Raw genomic sequence first — 23615 nt, forward strand, 5'->3', positions numbered from 1 at the left:
TTCCAGAGCAGACAGCTCACAATTTATAAGTCTTAGAGTTAGCTGAATTTGTAACTATGGCTTCTTTCCTAAATATGCTAGGGAAAATTTAGTTTAAAAAATCAACTCTTTGTCTACATCAACTTGTCTTCACTACCACAAAGCCATATTTTCCAAATCAACTTAATATGTGGAGGTAGTGGTTCAGAGGACTATTAATAGTTCTACCAGATGCTTCCGTGTACCAAGCACTTGCCAACATCCTTTTCTTTTGGCCATATTGCACAGCTTGTGGGATCCTAGTTCCTGACCAGGGACTGAACCTGCAGGGCCCTCCGCAGTGGAAGAACAAAGTCCTAACCACTGGACTACCAGGGAATCCCCCATCCCTCCTTTTATTTAATAGCCGTATTAGATAAAGCCTTAGTAAGAACAGCCTTACTTTGTGGAAAAGGAAACAAGCTTCAGAATGGTTGAGGGACTTGTTTCACTCCAAAAGAGTACATTTTTCTCACTATTCCATGTTGCTTCCTCATGGACTCTAAAATTTCAGCATAAATTTTGCTTCTACCCACCCCACATCCTACCAACTTACACGTGCATTTACATTTACATTAAAAATTGACCTTTGAGAATTGAACACAAGTTCTGGTTGCAGCCTTTGATCTCTTTCTGTTCTTGTTTATTTTAATGAGCCACTTAAAAATTATACATAGCACCCCAAGAAAGTAGAATTTCATATTAATGAGTATTAATCATATGCATACCAGAAAATACTATAAATTAACTCTAACAGTGACTTACATAGTTTAAGTTATGTCTTAATATGCCTTTTAGTCAATATTGAGCAATAAGTTGTTTTTTAAAACCATTTGACAGATAACATTGGAAGAGAAAAATATTCAGCTCCCATTACTATATGTACTTTCAGTTCAGTTCAGTCACTCAGTCATGTCTGACTCTTTGCAACCACATGAACTGTAGCACGCCCGGCCTCCCTGTCCATCACCAACTGCCAGAGTCCACCCAAACCCATGTCCGTTGAGTGGGGGATGCCATCCAACCATCTCATCCTCTGTCGTCCCCTTCTCCTCCTGCCCTCAATCTTTCCCAGCATCAGGGTCTTTTCAAATGAGTCAGCTCCTTGCATCAGGTGGCCTAAGTATTGGAGTTTCAGCTTAAACATCAGTCCTTTCAATGAACACCCAGGACTGATCTCCTTTAGGATGGACTGGTTGGATCTCCTTGCAGTCCAAGGGACTCTCAAGAGTCTTCTCCAACACCACAGTTCAAAAGCATCAATCCTTTGGCGCTCAGCCTTCTTCACAGTCCAACTCTCACATCCATACATGACCACTGGAAAAACCATAGCCTTGACTAGACGGACTTTGTTGGCAAAGTAATGTCTCTGCTTTTGAATACACTATCTAGGTTGGTCATAACTTTCCTTCCAAGGAGTAAGTGTCTTTTAATTTCATGGCTGCAATCACTATCTGCAGTGATTTTGGGGCCCAAAAAATAAAGTCAGCCACTGTTTCCCCATCTATTTGCCATGAAGTGATGGGACCAGATGCCATGATCTTCGTTTTCTGAATGTTGAGCTTTAAGCCATCATTTTCACTCTCCTCTTTCACTTTCATCAAGAGGCTCTTTAGTTCCTCACTTTCTGCCATAAGGGTGGGGTTATCTACATATCTGAAGTTAATGATATTTCTCCCGGCAATCTTGATTCCAGCTTGTGCTTCATCCAGCCCAGCATTTCTCATGATGTACTGCATATAAGTTAAATAAGCAGAGTGACAATATACAGCCTTGACGTACTCCTTTTCCTATTTGGAACCAGTCCGTTGTTCCATGTCCAGTTCTAACTGTTGCTTCCTGACCTGCATACAGGTTTCTCAAGAAGCAGGTCAGGTGGTCTTGTATTCCCATCTCTTTCAGAATTTTCCACAGTTTATTTTGATCCACACAGTCAAAGGCTTTGGCATAGTCAACAAAGCAGAAATAGATGTTTTTCTGGAACTCTCTTGCTTTTTCAATGATCCAGCGGATGTTGGCAGTTTGATCTCTGGTTCCTCTGCCTTTTCTAAAACCAGCTTGAACATCTGGAAGTTCACAGTTCAGGTATTGGTGAAGCCTGGCTTGGGGAATGTTGAGCATTACTTTACTAGCGTGTGAGATGAGTGCAATTGTGCAGTGGTTTGAGCATTCTTTGGCATTGCCTGTCTTTGGTTTTGTGTGAGTCTCTGTGTGATTGTGGGTCTTCTTGCTTCTTCTGTGTGCCCTCTGATGGAGGAGGCTACGAGGCTTGTGTAAGCTTCCTCATGGGAAGGACTGGTGGTGGGAAAGACTGGGTCTTTCTCTGGTGGGCAGAGCCTTGCTCAACAAAACTTTAGTCTAATTACCCTGGTAGTTTTTGGCCTGAGGTGGTCCAGGTCATAGCCCTCAGGTCTATGGACTCTATGGTTGGGTTAATGGCGAACTCCAAGAGAGTTTACACCGAAGGGGACCTTCCCAGATAGCTGCTCCCAGTCTCCCCAGTCCCTGTTTTGAGCCCCTGCTGACCCACACCTCCACAGGAGACCCCCCAACACTAGCAGGTAGTTCTGATTCAATCTCCTATGGAGTCACTGCCCCTCCCCTCTGAGTCTTGGTACATGCAAGGTTTTGTTTGTGCCCTCCATGACTGGAATCTTTTTCCCCTAGTCCTGTGGAAGTCTTATAATCAAATCCCGCTGGCCTTACAGGTCAGATTCCCTGAGGATTCCCAGTCCCTTTGTTGGGGCCCCAGGCTAGGAAGCCTGACATGGGGTTCCAAACCTTCACAGCAGTCAGAGAACTTCTTCGGTATTATTGTTCTCCAGTTTGTGCATCTCGCACCCAGCAGGTATGGGATTTGATTTTATCATGATTGTGCCCCTCCTACCATTTCACTTTGGCTTCTTCTTCATCTTTGGACGTGGGATATCTTTTTTTGGTAGGTTTCAGTATCCTCCTTCGGAGAAGGCAATGGCACCCCACTCCAGAACTCTTGCCTGGAAAATCCCATGGGCAGAGGAGCCTGGTGGGCTACAGTCCATGGGGTCGCTAGGAGTCAGACACGACTAAGTGACTTCACTTTCACTCTTCATTTGCAGGCATTGGAGAAGGAAATGGCAACCCATTCCAGTGTTCTTGCCTGGAGAATCCCAGGGACGGGGGAGCCTGGTGGGCTGCCGTCTATGGGGTCGCACAGAGTCGGACACGACTGAAGTGACTTAGCAGTAGCAGCAGTATCCTCCTTTTGATGGTTGTCCAACTACTAGCTGTGATTTTGGTGCTCTCACAGGAGGAGATGAGCACACGTACTTCTACTCTGCCATCTAGAACGGAAGCACTGTATGTCCATCTCGATTGAACTATTTCTTTTCCCATCTGCACTGTACTCATCTCTTTTCATCTATATAGAGTTCAGCTCAAGAGTCACTGCCTTAGGAGGCTATTTCTGTCTCTCTGGTCCAGGTCTGTCACCATGGTTACATGTTCCTTTGACTCTGCTTCGTACAAGAGTCTAAGGAGTGTTTGTCTCATAGCCCTACTTGTTTGCATACCCAACCAATGAGTGATGTAACAATTTCTAGACAGAACTTTCTCTAGCCAATAGAGTGCTAAAGATTTCTGAGGTGACAGAAGTCTCTCTGACTTTCTTCTAGGAGCTTAGCTCTCAGGTTATGGCAGCTGAGACAGTAGAGGAGATTCAAACCTCTGGAATTTTCACGTTTACAATCAACCTTAAGTTCCCAGTCACTCTTGCCATTCCTGAGGCTAAGCAGGAATGTTTCCTTTCATTAATGCCTTCCACCAGAAGCCCACTACACTGTGTCCTAGTGAGTCAGAGACAAAGCAAGGGTTGTACAAGAGAGATTTTAAGACCTTGGGTAAAATCATTATCTTGCAAAGTTGCAACATTTTCTCTTTGGGCATAATTCTAGAGAAAGTTTCCATATATACAGTGGCCATAATGATTGTATCAAGTCAGAAAATTCATGAAAGGTAGGGATTATCTCCATTTCATAGTTAAGGAAACTAAGCCCAGAAGTCTCATCCTGAAGAAAGATTTGTTTTGAGTTTCTTATTCAATACAAATTCACCACTGTTTCTGACTTCTTCTTTACTTGAGTTGGTCTGTTTGTACACTAAGTCCCCTACAGACGATTGAGTTCCATTCTGAGAGCATATTCATAAGTCCAATTTTTAAGTCCAACAAACTTAGCCTGGGTACCCAGCTAACATGATCAGCTATATAATACTGTACTATGATAGATTTATAATACTTTTCACACAATACAAAAATGCACAAATACAAAAAACAAAGCATTTTTAATCTTATAGTACAGTGAAACAGTTGGCATACAGGAACTCATATCAAGTGAACAGGTAGGAGTTACTGGAGGAGGGAGAAAGGTGGGGAATGGTAGAGCTGACAGAACATCAGCGACAGGAGATGGGGGTGTAACCTGCAGTTTCACTCCCTGATATCGATGAAACACACGTTTGCATCTTTTAAAGTTCACAATTCGAAATTTTGAATGTAGGTGCCTTCCCATTTTGTAATTTTTGAAGGTTCACAGCAATGCCAGTAGACTTTCTCAGAAAACTATTGTTGAGACTTGTTCAGGGTCACATTGTAAGTAGCGACTGAGTAGAAAACACCATCCATGTTTTGATTTGAATGTAGGGAATTTACTGGGGAGTAAAGGAATTGGGATTTGTCAGAGAAGCAGGAATTTAAACAATGATATAGACACAGCAAAGGCCTCAGCCAGTTCCATGGGAAGCTCTGAAGCTAGCCTAGCCCTGTAGAGTGGTGTCAGATTGAATCAGAGGCCAGCTGTCCCTGGGACAGCACAGTGCTCCTGGGAGAGGAGATGGTCTTCAGCCAAGGGCAGTAGGGAAGCAGGTACTTAGCTATAACCAGTCAGAGCTTAGAGCTCAACACTCCCAGTCCCTGGGGAGTGAGTGCTTTAGTCCTAAAGGGGAATCTGTGCACACATCTCATCTTTTGATGCCTAGTAGCAGTCACATGACCTAGGCTGTCCATCACTACTCCACTATTCATTGGCCATCTGTACTTGTGTGAGTGATGTACTAAAGGAGCCCAACACAGGGCCCACCACCCATGGTGTCTCTCAAGTGTCCAGTGAGCTGCTAGGTAGTAAGAAACCTGGCCTGGGGTTCCAGTCCTGGACGATCACACACAGCTTGTTGGGAAAACCTTTGTCCAGGGAGTAGGAAATCTAATCTTGCTGTTCTCTTTGTGAACCTGGCCACATTTCGTTTGTCCTCTAAGCTTATATTATTTAGTGTTGATATGTGATGTCCTTAGCATTGTTGTTGTTTAGTCCTGAGGTCATGTCCAACTCTTTTGCAACCCCATGGACTGTGGCCCAGCAAGCTTCTCTGTCCATGGGATTTCCCAGGCAAGAATATTGGAGTGAGTTCCCATTTACTTCTCCAGGGGATCTTCCTGACCCAGGGATCAAACCCTTGTCTCTTACATTGGCAAGCAGATTCTTTACCACTGAGCCAGCAGGGAAGCCCATTTTTAACATAGTTTCTGGTATATAAGAGACCCTTAAAGAATGACCCCTTTTCCCTTCCTTGCTAGGTCAATGTAGGGTCAGATATTATCTACCATCACTCCAAGTTCTTTGAATCCATACTGGAATATTATAATGGATTCTCATATTTTCATTTCATTTTTATTACTCATTGTTTACTGCTAAGATCATAGTAATGCAGGTGTGGTTTTCATTTGATTCCCAGAATGATGAAATTTCATAACTGGAGTAGTCCAATCCCTTTTTTTAAATTCATAAGTAAATGAACTCTTTGGTGGGAGGAGGGAAGGAAATTGACTTGTCCAAGGTCACATTGTAAGTAGTGACTGAGTAGAGAACACCCTCCATGTTTTGAGACCCATCCCCTGGCTCACCACCCACTCTCTCCCCTAACCTCCAGCTGCTGGTACATTCTAGCCTGCAAGGCAGCATGATTTGCCTTTCTTGTGTTAACATTATTCTAGCATGTAATGTCTGTGTTTAAAGCAATGACCTGAGAAACACTTTTATTTCCAGTGATGCACTTATTTTGCAGGGTTTATTAATTTTATTTATGTATTTGATCTCTCAAATGAAATAATAAACTAATTAGTGGGACAATTTACTGGTGTGCTCCGCCAAGGGTGTTTTACAACCTCGGTGCCAGCTTGTCTAACTGTTGTGTCAGCAGATCCACTTTCTGCCCTGCTGCCCTTAATTTTAGCCATCTGACACTCATGGTAGGCAGCCTTGTCCTGGGTACATGTGCCTCCAGAGGGCATCTAGAAATGTCAGGTCATAGGGCAAAGGAAATTTCCCCCAGAAGCCTCCCTAGAATTCACTCAGGACAGACTGGTTTATTTGGCTTAAACAGATGGGGGTTCAGCTCACAGAGAGCAGAACTGGGCCAGTTCACTATCTGAAACACTTAGAATGAGAATTTCTAGAGGAGGAGGAAAGGCTATATGTACGCAGGTGTTGAAAGTCACACCTGAGAAAGCCCATAGCCCATCAAAACCAAAAGCAGAGCGAGGAGCAGCACAGAGATTGACATAGGGACAGCAGACATGGGAACATTGCAAGATGCAGAAGCAAGTATAAGAGAGATGCTAGAAGCCCCAGAGTAATTAGAACAAACAGGGCAACAGTGCCAAAGTTCGTAATTGCTGTTTTTCAAACTGACTTTGAAGTGAAGTACATGCACTTCCTTCTAAGGCAGACCCCATCTGTGGTCTCTTAACAGCGAGTGCTTATCTCTGTCTTAGAATTAATCCTAGTCTGTTGTCATTGCTTCTTGTCTGGTCCCATTTGACCATGAGCACCATGGTATCCCCAGGGTCTAGAACTATGTCTGGACTATAATAGGGTTCAATAAACATATATCAAGTGGAAGAATAGATGGATAGATGGATGATAAATGAACACATGAATCAGTCTGCCAAAGCTACTGGAGGTCTAAGATCCAGACACGGATCTAGAACGGATCTAGTATAGAACGATACTATATTTATCTGCTCTTTTAAAAGTCTTTTTAGTTGAATTTGTTACAGTATTGCATCTGTTTTGCGTGTGTGTGTGTGTGTTGTGGAGTTTTATTGGGGGGTGACAAGACATAAGGGATCCTAGTTCCCTGACTAGGGACTGAACCCATACCCCCTGCACTGGAAGGCGAAGTCAACCACTCGGCCACCAGGGGAGTCCCTGTCTGCTGTCTTCAGTGTAACAAGCAGAACCCAGCCAGAGATAACCTTTTTCAGTGACTGATATTTGTCATAGAATCACTCAATATAGCAAATAAATATATAGCACAAAATAGTTAACTTCTCTTGATTAAACTTTCCTTCTTATGAATGCTTATTAACACACACTCACAGACAGTGAAGGACAGGGAAGCCTGATGTGCTGCAGTTCACGGGGTCACAAACAGTTGGACATGCCTGGATGACTGAACAACAACACACATTCATTTGGGGGAGAGGTAAAAGGTCATAGTGCTCTCACCTTACGTGGCACCACTGTTGGCCCACTAGTTCCCTTGTGGGTATGAACGCTTTCACTATCCTGGCTGCTGATAAACTGTCACTATGGGTTGAATCTAGCCTGAGGGTTCAACCTGCCTCTTGAGAAATCTGTATGCAGGTCAAGAAGCAACAGTTAGAACCAGACATGGAACAACAGACTGGTTCCAAGTTGGGAAAGGAGTACTTCAAGGCTGTGTATTGTCACCTTGTTTATTTAACTTATATGCAGAGTCCGTCATGTGAAATGCAGGATTAGATGAAGCACAAGCTGGAGTCAAGATTGCCAGGAGAAATATCAATAACCTCAGATATGCAGATGACACCACCCTGATGGCAGAAAGTGAAAGAGCCTCTTGATGAAAGTGAAAGAGGAAAGTGAAAAATCTGGCGTAAAACTCAACATTCAAAAAAAGAAGATCATGGCATCCAGTCCCATCACTTCATGGCAAATAGATGGGGAAACAATGGAAACAGTGACAGACTTTATTTTCTTGGGCTACAAAATCACTGCAGATGGTGACTTTACTCATGAAATTAAAAGACACTTGCTTCTTGGAAGAAAAGCTATGACCAACCTAGAGAGCATATTAAAAAGCAGAGACTTTGCTAACAAAGGTTCGTCTAGTCAAAGCTGTGGGTTTTCCAGCAGTCATATATGGATGTGAGAGTTGGACCAAAAAGAAAGCTGAGTGCCAAAGAATTGATGCTTTTGAACTATGGTGTTGGAGAAGACTCTTGAGAGTCCCTTGGACTGCAAGGATATCAAACTAGTCAATCCTAAAGGAAACCAATCCTGAATATTCATTTGAAGGACTGATGCTGAAGGTGAAACTCCAATACTTTGGCCACCTGATTCGAAGAACTGACCCATTTGAAAAGACCCTAATGCCAGGAAAGATTGAAGGCAGGTGAAGATAGGGATGACAGAGGATGAGATGTTTGGATGGATCACCAACTCAATGGCTATGAGTTTGAATAAGTTCTGGGAGTTGGTGATGGACAGGGAAGCCTGGCAGGCTGCAGTCAATCGGGTTGCAAAGAGTCAGACATGACTAACCAACCGAACTGAAATGAGGGTTCTTCTCAGAACAAGTTCCGGACCTTTAGCCAGAGACTGGCTGGAAAATGAGGAGAAGGGAGGGTCAGTGGGCTCCTGCATGAAGCTGTGCAGACTCAGTAGTGGGGTAGAGGGAACTAGCCCTACTGTGATTGACTCCCCTAGAGGTAATACTTAACCCTTGGGTGTTTCCTTTGCTATGATTAGACATATGCAAATGAGCAAACTCTAATGCATTGATCCTAGCTATAACTAGTGTACATCCAGCTCTGCAACATCTATCCAAAATATTGCAGCGTTTGGGGGGATATGCAAATGAGCTAACCCTAACATGTTGATGCCATTTACATGCTGTGGCTCTCATTGGTACACAAGCAGCTCTTACATGTTGGTAATGATAAAGTGCTGGGGCTAGAACTGAGGCTTGAGGTTCTAAATCATATTATTTGCTTTCTGTCAATATGTGATCATATGGGAACAGCCCCAAAGAGGCTGGGATTCTAGACCCAGGCAAATATCAGAGATCTTTGGCAAATACCTGGAACTATTTGTATAACAGTTCTAATGATAAGAATTTATTTATTCCTGTCATTTATTCCATGACTGCCATATACCATCACTATACTAAAGTCTTTCAATATAATACTTAATGGTCACAACAAGTCTGCAATTAGATATTATTATCCTGTTTGAAGGTGAGTATACACCAAAGTTTAGAAAGGTGAAATAACTTGTCTAGAGTTTTATAGTGCTCATCAGGTTAAAAAGAAAATATCCTAAGTTTTATACAGAATAAAGGTGATAACTGCCCAAGGTTTGAAAACTGGGGTCAAGTAAATAAATAAACTCTAAAATGCAACTGTCCATTGGCTTTTTTACTCTATGAATTGAGCTGCTGCTAAGTCACTTCAGTCGTGTCCAACTCTGTGCAACCCCATAGATGGCAGCCCACCAGGCTCCCCCGTCCCTAGGATTCTCCAGGTAAGAACACTGGAGTGGGTTGCCATTTCCTTCTCCAGTGCATGAAAGTGAAAAGTGAAAGTGAAGTTGCTCAGTTGTGCCCGACCCTCAGCGACCCCATGAACCACAGCCTTCCAGGCTCCTCCGTCCATGGGATTTTCCAGGCAAGGGAGGGAGGGAAAATAGTGCTGTTTCAATTGTAATCATGTCTCCAGACAACTTGTGAAAACATTGGTACTTGGCAGCAGGTGCGGGGTGGGGAGCTGGGTATGAGCACTCTGGTCTTATTTGCAGATCTCCCAAAGCAGAAGCTTTTCCAGGCTTCCCCACTGTCCAGCTGACAAACCACGGTCTCATTCTGGCCCAAGACCAGTGTCTTGAGTCAGGTTGCAATGAAAGACAAGACAGAATGCATATGTGTCCAGCCCTCTTTTCCCAGGTGACTAGAATAAACTTTCCTATGCAGTCACAGCTTGGCCAGGATAGGCTGCATTTTCAAGGACCACCACTTTGTTCCTCACCAGAAGTTGTAAACTACTGCTATATTCCAAGCATGAGCATTTTAAATTTTTATTGTAAACTCTAAATGTCTGGTGTGTATTTAAAATAAGTTCATTTTTATCTCATTAGGTTTTTCAGTTTATGTATTATATTGGCTGTTAACATGTGCCAAATCCTCTTTCCCTGCTTCATGTTTCTCCATGGCACTTATCACTGTCTGGCCTACACAGTGTTTATCATTTATTTGCATAGTGTCTGTCTCCACCCTCTGGAGTATAAGCTCCATGAGGGCAGGGTATCTGTTCAGTTTTTATTAAATACACAGTGACCAAACAAGTGTTTGGCACAGTTAGGATGTCAACAAAGATTTATGAAAAATAATAAAGGGTGGGTGAATATATGGGTGATGGCTGACTGGCTGGCTGGACAGACAGGCAGATAAACAGATGGATAGGTCTTGCCAGCTGTGACAATGTGAGATATATTATAGCAATTAGGGTAGTGTGGATGTTTATTTGCACAGAAAACTAGATGAATAAAATAAAATCTCAGTTCAGTTCAGTCACTCAGTCACGTCTGACTTTTTATGACCCCATGGACTGCAGCACGCCAGGCCTCCCTGTCCATCACCAACTGCCTGAGTTTACCCAAACTCATGTTCATTGAGTTGGTGATGCCATCCAACCATCTTATCCTCTGTCGTCCCCTTCTCCTCCTGCCTTCAATCTTTCCCAGCATCAGGGTCTTTTCAAATGAGTCAGCTCTTCACATCAGGTGGCCAAAGTATAGGAGTTTCAGCATCTAAATCAGTCCAATAAACATTCAGGACTGATCTCCTTTAGGAAGGACTGGTTGGATCTCCTTGCAGTCCAACAGACTTTCAGGGACTTCTCCAACAGCATAGTTCAAAAGCATCAATTCTTTGGCGCTCAGCTTTCTTTATACTCCAACTCTCACAACCATACATGACTACTGGAAAAACCATAGCCTTGACTAGATGGACCTTTGTTGGCAAAGTAATCTCTCTGCTTTTGAATATGCTGTCTAGGTTGGTCATAACTTTCCTTCCAAGGAGCAAGCATCTTTTAATTTCATGGCTGCAGTCAACATCTGCAGTGATTTTGGAGCCCAAAAAATAAAGTCTGCCACTGTTTCCATTGTTTCCCCATCTATTTGCCAAGACACTGATGGGACCAGGTGCCATGATCTTAGTTTTCTGAATGTTGAACTTTAAGCCAACTTTTTCACTCTCCTCTTTCACTTTCATCAAGAGGCTCTTTAGTTCTTCTTCACTTTCTGCCATAAGGGTGGTGTCATCTGCGTTTCTGAGGTTATTGATATTTCTCCCAGCAATCTTGATTCCAGCTTGTGCTTCATCCAGCCCAGTGTTTCTCATGATGTACACTGCATATAAGTTAAATAAGCAGGGTGACAATATACAGCCTTGATGCACTCCTTTTCCTATTTGGAACCAGTCTGTTGTTCCATGTCCAGTTCTAACAGTTGCTTCCTGACCTGCATACAGGTTTCTCAAGTGGCAAGTCAGGTGATCTGACCTGCCTCTTGAGAATTTTCCACAGTTTATTGTAATCACATAGTCAAAGTTAAACCGCATAGTCAATAAAGCAGAAATAGATGTTTTTCTGGAACTCTCTTGCTTTTTGATGATCCAGTGGATGTTGGCAATTTGATCTCTGCTTCCTCTGCCTTTTCTAAAACCAGCTTGAACATTTGGAATTTCATGTATTGCTGAAGCCTGGCTTGGAGAATTTTGAGCATTACTTGACTAGTATGTGAGATGAGTGCAATTGTGCGGTAGTTTGAGCATTCTTTGGCATTGCCTGTCTTAGGGATTTGAATGAAAACTGACCTTTTCCAGTCCTGTGCTTAGTTTTCCAAATTTGCTGGCATATTGAGTGCAGCACTTTCACAGCATCATCTTTCAGGATTTGAAATAGCTCAACTGGAATTCCATCACCTCCACTAGCTTTGTTCATAGTGATGCTTTCTAAGGCCTACTTGACTTCACATTCCAGGATGTCTGGCTCTAGGTGAGTGATCACACCATCATGATTATCTTGGTCGTGAAGATCTTTTTTGTATAGTTCTTCTGTGTATTCTTGCCATCACTTTGTAATATCTTCTGTAGGTTCACACCATTTCTGTCCTTTATAGAGCCCATCTTTGCATGAAATCTTCCCTTGGTATTCTAATTTTTTTGAAGAGATCTCCAGTCTTTCCCATTCTATTGCTTTCCTCTATTTCTTTGCACTGATCACTGAGGAAGGCTTCCTTTTCTCTCCTTGCTATTCTTTGGAACTCTGCATTCAAAAGGATATATCTTACCTTTTCTCCTTTGCTTTTTACTTTTCTGCTTTTCACAGCTATTTGTAAGGCCTCCTCAGACAGCCATTTTGCTTTTTTGCATTTCTTTTCCTTGGGATGGTCTTGATCCCTGTCTCCTGTACAATGTCATGAACCTCTGTCCATAGTTCATCAGGCACTCTATCTATCAGATCTAGTCCCTTAAATCTATTTCTCACTTCCACTGTATAATGGTAAGGGATTTGATTTATGTCATACCTGAATGGTCTAGTGATTTTCCCTACTTTCTTCAATTTAAGTCTGAATTTGGCAATAAGGAATTCTTGATCTGAGCCACAGTCAGCTCCCAGTCTTGTTTTTGCTGACTGTATGGAGCTTCTCCATCTTTGACTGCAAAGAATATAATCAATCTGATTTTGGTGTCGACCATCTAGTGATGTCCATGTGTAGACTCTTCTCTTGTGTTGTTGGAAGAGGGTGTTTACTATGACCACTGTGTTCTCTTGGCAAAACTCTATTAGCCTTTGCCCTGCTTCATTCTGTACTCCAAGCCAAATTTACCTGTTACTCCAGGTGTTTCTTGACTTCTTACTTTTGCATTCCAGTCCCCTATAATGAAAAGGACATCTTTTTGGGGTGTTAGTTCTAAACAGTCTTGTAAGTCTTTATAGAATGATTCAACTTCAGCTTCTTCAGCAATACTGGCTGGGGCATAGACTTCGATTACAGTGGTATTGAATGGTTTGCCTTGGAAACAGAGATCATCCTGTCGTTTTTGAGATTGCATCCAAGTACTGCATTTCGGACTCTTGTTGACCATGATGGCTACTCCATTTCTTCTAAGGGGTTCTTGCCCACAGTAGTAGATATAATGGTCATCTGAGTTAAATTCACCCCAGTCCATTTTAGTTCGCTGATTCCTAAAATGTCTATGTTCACTCTTGCCATCTCCTGTTTGACCACTTCCAATTTGCCTTCATACGTGAACCTAACATTCCAGGTTCCTATGCAATATTGCTCTTCACAGCATCGGACTTTACTTCCATCACCAGTCACATCCACAACTGCGTATTGTTTTTGCTTTGGCTCTATCCCTTCATTCTTTCTGGAGTTATTTCTCCACTGATCTCCAGTAGCATATTGGGCACCTACTGACCTGGGGAGTTCATCTTTCAATGTTCTATCTTTTTCCCCTTTCATACTGTTCATGGGGTTCTCAAGGCAAGAATACTGAAGTGGTTTGCCATTTCCTTATCCAGGGGACCACATTTTGTCAGAATTCTCCACCATAACCTGTCCTTCTTGGGTAGCCCTAGATGGCATCACTTATTTCCATTGAGTTAGACAAGGCTGTGGTCCATGTGGTTAGATTTATCTCTTCTCCATGGGATCTTCCTGAACCAGGAATAGAACCAGGGTTTCCTGCATTGCAAGCAGATTCTTTACCAACTGAGCTATCAGGGAAGCCCTGAAATAAAAGCTAGAGCCCAGAAATAGACTATACTGATTATAAAATTAATACATGATAGATGCATCATTACAAACCAATGCAGAAATCATCGAAAGAAAGAAAGAGAAAGTGAAGTCTCTCAGTTGTGTCTGACTCTTTGCTATCCCATGGACTGAGGCCCACCAGGCTCCTCTGTCCATGGGATTCTCCAGGCAAGAATACTGAAGTTGGTTACCGTTTCCTTCTCCAGGGTATCTTCCCAACCCAGGGATCAAACCCAGGTCTCCTACATTGCAGGCAGATTCTTTACTGTCTGAGCCACTAGGAAAGCCCCCATATAAAGAATATCAGTTCCAAATGGATTAAAGGCAAAAGGCATCATTTTAAAAATAACTATAGGAGACTATCTTTATGATCCAGTGTTGGCAAAGTTTTATTTAATAAAACAAAAAATGGAAATACTAGTATGTTTTATTATATTAAAATTTTAAAACATTTTATATGTCACTATAAACAAAATAGGAAGATAAACTTTAGGTTAGGAAAAACAATTGGAACATATATAACTGTAAAAACATGCAAGCTAGTATAGAATATACTGAGTACCACTGCATGTCTTGATCAGATATTATAATTTTACCATTTTTCTGTTGCTTCCCATTGGTTGCACCCACACTTACCTAAATGTCATCTTACTGGAAAGGTTTTTCCTAACGACCCTATTGAAGAGTAAACTCCCATAAAGTTTGGGGGAGCATGGGTACATGCATATGTATGGCTCAGTCCCTTTGCTGCTCACCTGAAACTATCACAACATTGTTAATTGGCTATACCCCAGTACTAAATAAAAAAGTTAGAAAAGTGGTTCAGCCCTATAGCCCGTATGACCATCAGGCATACTAGGTGTTTTCCTTTCTTATTTGTTTAGCGTATGTTGTTTCTTTCTTGTAACAACTCAATAGAAAAAAATAAAGGCATACAAAAACCAGAAGGAAAAAACTCATGTAAAAATACAAAAAAGAAAAATAATGTCTAATCTCACTAATAATTATAGAAATGCATATTAAAGTATGAATTATTTTATATCCACCAGATTGAAAAACTGTTACAGTCTGGTAATACCCAATGTTCGTAATGATATGAACTAGTGTAAATTGCTCTTGCTACCTTGGAGAGCAGTTTGCCACATCTCAGATATCTTTGAGGAGGCATATACTCTTTGGCCTAGCAAGTCAGTAGAGAAACCACAATATGTAGCCCAAGAGTGTAACAATATCCATCACACCGTTATTTGTATTAGCACAATTTGGAAATAGCTCAAATGTCCATCAATATTAATGATTAAGTTAGAATATAAATATATGATAAAATACTATCTAAATATTAAAATGAGAGAATATAAACTAGTTCTATCAAAGTAGTAAATTATCTGAAACATATTCAGCAAAATAAGCAGGCTTCAGATGGATGCCTACAATGAGATATTTAAACAAAGTTTTAAACAGGCAAAACAGTGCTATATATTGTTTATGGATGCAAACATGTATTAGAAACAGAAAAACATGCAAGGACATTTAGGAGAGTATGTTTTTGGAATTAGAAGGAAATTATCTTTTAATTTAAAAGATAATCTTTTAAATATAATAATCTTTTAAAGATAATCCTATCTTTAAAAGAAAGTTATCTTTTTGGAATTAGGAAGAAATTCATGGCAAAATCTACTTATATTGTATAATGTTTAATTTTAGAAAGAAAAGATCTGAAGCAAATATGATGGAATTTTAGTATTTGACAAGGCTGGGTGGTAGTACATAGTTTAGGGTTATAATTATGTCTATACTGAAATTCAAGCTTGAAGTATTTAACAAGAAAAGAAATAGGAGGGTACTTAAGTGTGACTACCAGGGAATAAAATTCAAGCCATAGCATATGAAGTAATGCGGTGTGGCATAGCAAAATTGTAAGTTGAATTTTCTTATGAGTTGAAGATTGGTGCAAACCAGGACTTAGTACCTTCTTTTCAAAACAGTTAATAAGATTAGCTTTTGGAACCAGACAGTCTAGTTTGAATCTTGATTCAGACAATAACATTAAAACTGGGCATCAGTTTCCTCATTTTTAAAGTGGAAAAATATGATAAAATAGAAAAACAGGAGAGAAAGTCAACATAACCAATAGTTGTTTCTTCAAAAAGATTAACTAAAAGTAACACAGTATTGTAAAGCAAGTATACTTCAGTTGAAAAAATAAATAAAAATTAACAAAATTTACAAACCATTAGCTTAATTCAATAAGATGCGAGAAAGAAAGTGAAATGACTTGAATAACTAAAATCAGAAATGAAAGAGAGGGCATTACGACCAACAAGATAGAAATCAAAAGGGTTATAAAGTAAAAAAAAGTACTTCCTCATAACAAATAGTATGCAGATGAAATGAGATAATATTTGTAGTGTCTAGCATATTTCATGGCACATGATAAAAAGAAAGACTGGCTTATGTACAAAAGGTCCAGGTCTGGATGTAAACAGGCATCAGATTGAGGTCTGTTTTGAATGCCATGCTTTGTCTCATTTTATTTTTTACAATAACCTTATTAGACTCATGTTTTTATTATCCCATTTTATATGTAAGAAAACTGAGCCTTAGAAAGGTCAAATAACTTGACCTTTCTTGACCAAGATCACCCAGATCTTAAAAGACAGAGATGGGATTCAAACCAGCTCTATCTCCAGAGAAATACAACTGTAAATTAATATCCTGGCTATATTTCACTAGTTTTATGAATAAACTAAATTGAATTTGTATGAACCATGGCAATCATCTATCCTGTAGCTTTTTTTTTTTTTTCCTTTAGTAAGGAGTCAACCAGCCATTGCTGATTAAACTAGTAATAAGTATCTGTTTAGTTTATGTATATGCAACTCCAAACATGTAAAATAACTGAGTTGCTATAATGGGATATTGTTACTAGATAAATATTCCAGTCTTAAACAGATTCTGGATATTGGAATATATTGGAAGATCAGTAGGCTGTGATATTCCATTATGTTGAGTTGTGCGTGTATGTGTTTTAACCATAGGCTTTTTTTTTCTGTTTCACGGTCTTTGCTGAAAAAATGGTTCTCTCTCTGCTTTCTATCTTCTTCTATCTTCTGTGAATTCAAATGGAACTTAAATTTTATTGTCATTGATTATTTGAATGAACAATTCTCTTAGTGTAGTTTTGTCAAGTCATTTCCATTTACTAAGTCTTTTAAAAAATATTTATTTATTTATTTATTTGGCTGTACCAGGTCTTAGTTGCAGCATGCCAGATCTAGCTCCCTGACCAGGGATCAAACCCAGGTCCCCTGCACTGAAAGCACAGTCTTAGCTACTGGATCACCAGGGAAGTCCCTATCAAGTCTTAAATTCATTCATTCACTCATTCCTTTTTTTATGCGGCAAACACTGATTAGATGAAAACTATGAGCTTGTCCGGGCTTCCCAGGTGGCTCAGTGGTAGAGAATCTGCCTTCCAAGCAGGAGACGTGGGTTTGATTCCAGGGTTTGGAAGATCCCCTGGAGAAGGAAATGGCAACCCACTCTAGTATTGTTACCTGGGAAATCCCATGGTCAGAGGAGCCTGGCGGGCTATAGTCCGTGGGGTCGAAAAAGCATCAGACACGACTTAGTGACTAAATAGCGGCAGCAGCACGAGCTTATCTTTGGTCTAGGTTCACAGGAAGCAAGGATTAGTAAGGTATGATGACTTCCTCTGAGGAGCTCACAGATAGAAAGAGGCAGACATGGAATGGACAAGTCCTATGTAGCGTCACCTTTTTTGTTGTCATTTAGTCGCTAAGTTGTGTCTGACTCTCTTTGCTACCCCATGGACTGTAGCCCCCCAGGCTCGTCTGTCCATGGGATTTCCCAGGCAAGAATACTGGAGTGGGTCGCCATTTCCTTCTCCAGGGGGATCTTCCTGACCCAGGGATCAAACCTATGTCTCCTGCATTGCCGCCTTCAAAATGGAGTTATTTCTCCATTTCAGCAAGGAACAGGGAGTCCCCAATTATATAAGTGGATGTAAGGAAAGTGGTGCAGAAATGGTGATGCTAAAGCTGAAAGTTTTTCATATACAATCATTTTCTTCCTAGAGAAATAATGTGTGATCTCTATAAGGAATTTGGAAAACAAAAAGAGAAAAATAACATATGATCATACTGCAGAGCGGAGAAGGCAATGGCAGCCCACTCCAGTACTCTTGCCTGGAAAATCCCATGGACGGAGGAGCCTGGTAGGCTGCAGTCCATGGGGTTGCTACGAGTCGGACACAACTGAGTGATTTCACTTTCATTTTTCACTTTCATGCATTGGAGAAGGAAATGGCAACCCACTCCAGTGTTCTTGCCTGGAGAATCCCAGGGACGGGGGAGCCTGATGGGCTGCTGTCTATGGGGTCGCACAGAGTCGGACACGACTGAACCAACTTAGCAGCAGCAGCAGCAGCAGCAGCATACTACAGAGAAATAACCACTGTTAACAGCTGGCATATTTTAAAGACTAATTTCTACATGGATGAGCTCAAACTTTGTAAACAATTTTGCTATGTTTTATTTTGGAATTTTTTTTATATTTTTGCACATTTATATTATTACTCTATGTAGAAATATTCAGTTTATCATTCCTCCATTGTCTGTTTCCCTCTTAAAAACAACTTTGTGATGCCAACCTCTGTGCATAAATATTGGCCTGCATTCTCTATTGTTTCCTTGAGAAGGACTCCTGAAGGAGAATTGCAGATTAAAGGCTACGAACACTTTTAAGACTCTTGACATTTTCTCCAGTGCCCTCTTCTTTACTGATCTTAAGGCAAGAGCTCAAGCCTTTAGAGAGTCAGATAAATTGGGAAAGTTCTTTAAAAATTCTTCCATGCTTCTGGGTATGTGTAGAAATGTACACGAGTGTGTGCACACACATATATCTCAGGAAGTGACACCAATACACACACACACCCTCCTACCTAAGAGGTATCGTGGACCATTTCTTGTTCAGTCCTTACAATGGGCTATATTTGTTGATTTTTGTTTAGACGTATTTTGTTTACGCCATCTTTTTATTTCCAATGCCTGCTGTGTGGTAGGAAATTAGTAAATGTTTCTTGAATGAAATGGAAGAAAAACAAGCCAGTTAAGTAATTCATGTTTATTTTTTTAATATCATGTTTTATTTGTTTTCAGCATTCAGCAAGACATGCTGGTGAACCCCAACTCCGCCTCTTCATGATCAAGGGACCCTTTTACACAACACAAAGGTAAATGTTGGAGGCCGATTGTCTTGCTGGCCTGAGGAAAGTCCTGGTCTCTCGGAAAACACTCACAAATGTCTCAGGGTCTTCTTGAAGTGACGGCCTTTGTGCTTTTGTGTTCCTCTTTAAGCTCTAGAGGGTTTATGGAGCCTTCAGGAATCAGTGCCTTTTCTCTGGGCTACATTGTGTTTATGGTTACAGAAAGATAATATTGATTCTCTTTCTTCTTGTCTTTAAGCACCTAGTAAATGTCATTAAGAGTCTTAAGTTTTCCTGCCCAGATTTTGGTTTCTCCTAATAGGTTGTCTCAGACTGGTTTGATTTTTAAATACAATAATGTCACCTCCCTTCTCAAATACCAGTCTAAATATATTTACCAACAGAAGGAACCATTCTCAATTGTGCAAACTAAAGTCAAACCGTGCATAAGATAAATGTCTCTACATAAGAAACAGACTTGGAGATTTATGAGCTTTAGGGACAAGTACTATTCTTTTGAGGCCCTAAACTTTTAAATGATGGCAACACTGAATTATGTACTTCATACGGGGAGCCAGGAAGGCGCAATTGAAAATGCCTGTTCTTTTGACAAATTAGAAGCATTCATTCCAATATCTATTTCTTGTTTACCAGGGATAATGCTGAATGAATCACAGACTGGTGGATGGATGTTCCTTCCTAACACTTTTAATTAGCAGCACCGCCTATTAGGATGAACAGAGTGCTGTGTTTCTGCCATAGATTACCCCAACCTGCCTTACATAGAATAGAAATCTTATTCTCCACAAGGTAATGTTCATCTCTTCCCCAGCCAGACAAGCATAGAAAATTAAACAATGGTCTGTTAAAAAGCCCAGATAATGTATTTATCATTTCCAGTTTATGTGAGTTTGCAAGGCAAATACGAGTGGGAGCTATTTGTTATGAGACCTTGGGGAACAATGGGACTGGAGAGCGAGCTGGGAGGCTGGAGGATCTGAGACTTGTAAAAATTCATTTAAAATATGAGGAACTATTGGAGACAGAGGAAATTAATTACTCTGAGGGACTCAAATGTCACTACTCATTTAAGTGACCTGGCAAGGAGGTTGAGAAACCTGTTTTCTGGGGGCTTTTGTAGTGGAGAAGACTGGTTGCTGGGACTCCTCAGCTGTCAATTTTTGCATTTCCTTGGTGACTTATTGACATGTCAACCTGGCTTGTGCCGCAGCCTCTTCTAATGAGTAGAGTTAAATGAGAAATGGGGGTTGGGTTGGGGGAGCACTCTCCCCATTGCTGGCCAGGCTATCCAGCAGAGCTCACCACATATGTAAGTAACTGCCCGACCTAGGGGAAGCTTGTAAATTACCACAATGGAGAGAAGAGGCTGATCATTTACAGCCGGACTGCGTTTGGTCTTTTATTATTGCTTTTCCATCCACAAAGCTATTCTCTGAGGGGGAGTGAATTTGGGAAGACAAATTAAGGTTTTCTACCTAAGGAGGACTGGGGAGCAGTAGCTTCTGAAAACAGTCATCTTTTCTAGATTGCCTGTCTCATAAATCTCTCAAATGCATTCTGCTTATAGACAGAGGTTGAAAATATATAGATATGTGATGACTTAAAAGTTTAAAATCAGTAAGCATCCAGAGTAATGGAGTAGAAGCTCTCTGAGATGTATGCCTTCCCTAGACTGGGGAAATCAAGGTTTTTTTAATGAACTCTGTCACTAACCAGCTGTGAGATCCTACAAGAGCCACCATAGTGCTTCGAGCCTTTGTTTTGATGTTTATAAAGTGGGAATAATAATATCTATCTTTGTGATTAAGATCAATATGTCCAAAAGAGCTTCGACATGTGGAAATATCAGTTATGTAAGTCTTATCATCTATGGATGTATTCTGTTGTAAAATTCTTGGTTTTTAAACACTGATGCAGCTCAGTGGTTTGTATTGGTACTTGAGTCACAGTTAAGGGAGTCTGCAATGTTCTCCCATCTTGTTCAGTTAGGAAGGGCAAATCAACAAGCTGAAGGATAAACAGTGTTTCTCTGATGACTGATTTTGGGAGAAACTGTTCACATGGTTTAAAAAACAAAGAGATGTTGAAGCATAGCTTTGTAGGGAATTGAGTCCTGGATATTTACCTCTGGGCACCATCCTACTCCTCCAATTTGAAAAAATCCTAGCCCTCTGAAGTGGAGACAAATCATGTATTTGTGAGGGAGATGTTTGAAGATTATTCATTTGTTCCTAGAAAGAGAGAATGATAAAGTAAACAAAGGTAGAGTCAGTGGGGATGGAAAAGAAGAGAGAACTCTGGAGAAGCCTGGCAAAGGAAGGAACTCTAGGCTGTTAAGTAGTCAGGGTGGCTTGCGCTTAGAAGAGGGAGCAGTGCAGTGACTCTAAGCTGAGGAGTGTTCCCAAGGCACTTGTAATGCCATTAATGAAAATGCAGGCTACAATCCCGCTGCTTAAGGAGCTCAGAGAGGTAAACAATTAATTATCATATAGAACCAACAGAAAGAAGCCCTGAAGAGCAATGCTGGGAAATATGTTGAGATGGAGGATGCTACTGAGCTGAAACTCAAAGGATGAGCAGCTCTGTGCTAGGCGACAAGGGTTCAAGGCTAGACATTCTGCACACCAGCAGCTCAGTGGCACTGAACCACAGCCGCACAGCCGCACAGTGAAGATGCTGGTTTGAGGGCCACATGCCTGGCCTGCTCTATGTGTTCAGCAGCCGGGGTTTTATATACTAGCCTGCACTCATGATTTTCAAAGGCTTTCTGGCTGTTACTCTCTTCTGAAAGTAGGCATGAAGGACTGCCTATCCTCATTAGCCAACCCTGTAGTGACCTCAGACCTGACCTGTCCTGAGAATGCTCAGACAACAGCCCCTGGGACCCAATTCTGAATAATTGCTAGAACCACTATCCCCATTCCTTGGTATGCATTCCTTGGTTTTAAGCTTTTATTTTTTACCACTTAACCTTTTAAAGTTGCTTGAAAGCCGTCAGTTGGCATATCTGCACTGTTGGCTATTTATTTTGTTGATGAGATGTGTCTACCTTGTATTCATTTGTAGTATTTGCAGCCATCATAGGTGAGAAATCATACCTTCCTATGTGGAATAGCATTAAGACAGAAAAATCTTTTTCTTGTTATCTTCCTTTCTTTTTCCCCGTTCTTCAATTTATCCCTTTGATGCCTCCTGTACGCCTCTTTTTTGTCATCATTTTTATTTTCTCAGATTATCTCTATTTACCCTTCTATTTTCTCTCTTTCTTCTGATAGAATCACACATTCTCCAACCTGAAAGAAAGTAAGAGATTTTAGATACCAAGGGCTTAACTGTAAAAACTCTGAGAGGGGTCTTAGCCATGTGGTAATTTCTCTTTCCTGTTATTTTTGGTGATGGTGGTGGTGGTGCTTCTGAAGTTGAATGTCTTGGATTTGAATCTCTGCTCCAAAACGTAATAGCTATCTGACATTGAGCACATCAATCTCAACTTTCAATCAGTTTCAGTTCAGTTCAGTTGCTCAGTCATGTCCGACTCTTTGTGACCCCATGAACCGCAGCATGCCAGGCCACCCTGTCCATCACCAACTCCCGGAGTTGACTCAAACTTTTGCCCAATGATTCAGTAATGCCATCCAACCATCTCATCCTCTGTCACCCCCTTCTCCTCCTGCCCTCAATCTTTCCCAGCATCAGGGTCTTTATAAATGAGTCAGCTCTTTGCATCAGGTGTCCAAAGTATTGGAGTTTCAGCTTCAACATCAGTCCTTCCAATGAACACCCAGGACTGATCTCCTTTAGGATGGACTGGTTGGATCTCCTTGCAGTCCAAGGGATTCTCAAGAGTCTTCTCCAACACAGTTGGAAAAAGTGTTCAATTTTTCAGCAGTTCAGAAGCATCTATTCTTCGACTCTCAGCTTTCTTTATAGTCCAATTCTCACATCCATACATGACTATTGGAAAAACCATACCCTTGACTAGATGGACCTTTGTTGGCAAAGTAATGTCTCTACTTTTTAATATACTGTCTAGGTTGGTCATAACTTTCCTTCCAAGGAATAAGCATCTTTTAATTTCATGGCTGCAATCACCATCTGCAGTGATTTTGGAGCCCAAAAAGTTGAAGTCATCCACTGTTTCCACTTCCCCATCTATTTGCCATGAAGTGATGGGACCAGATGGCATGATCTTCGTTTTCTGAATGTTGAGCTTTAGCCAACTTTTTCACTCTCCTCTTTCACTTTCATCAAGAGGCTTTTGAGTTCCTCTTCACTTTCTGCCATAAGGGTGGTGTCATCTGCATATCTGAGATTATTGATATTTCTCCCAGCAGTCTTGATTCCAGTTTGTGCTTAATCCAGCCCAGTATTTCTCATGATGTACTCTGCATATAAGTTAAATAAGCAGGGTGACAATATACAGCCTTGACGTACTCCTTTTCCTATTTGGA

The 23615-nt window shown here is 41.0% G+C and overlaps 1 protein-coding gene across 20 annotated transcripts in view; it reads left to right on the forward strand.

Moving 5' to 3' along the window:
* The window catches only part of DAB1 (DAB adaptor protein 1), a 956508-nt gene that overhangs the window by 228161 nt on the left and 704732 nt on the right, over nt 1-23615 (forward strand). For all 20 annotated transcript variants that reach the window (XM_055585728.1, XM_055585758.1, XM_055585759.1 and 17 more), the window contains one exon: nt 19097-19170. The gene's annotated coding sequence lies outside the window, so the exon portion shown is untranslated. The remainder of the gene's footprint in view (nt 1-19096; nt 19171-23615) is intronic.

This window comes from Bubalus kerabau, chromosome 6 (genome assembly GCF_029407905.1).
Source record: "Bubalus kerabau isolate K-KA32 ecotype Philippines breed swamp buffalo chromosome 6, PCC_UOA_SB_1v2, whole genome shotgun sequence".
Classification (NCBI taxonomy): domain Eukaryota; kingdom Metazoa; phylum Chordata; class Mammalia; order Artiodactyla; family Bovidae; genus Bubalus; species Bubalus kerabau.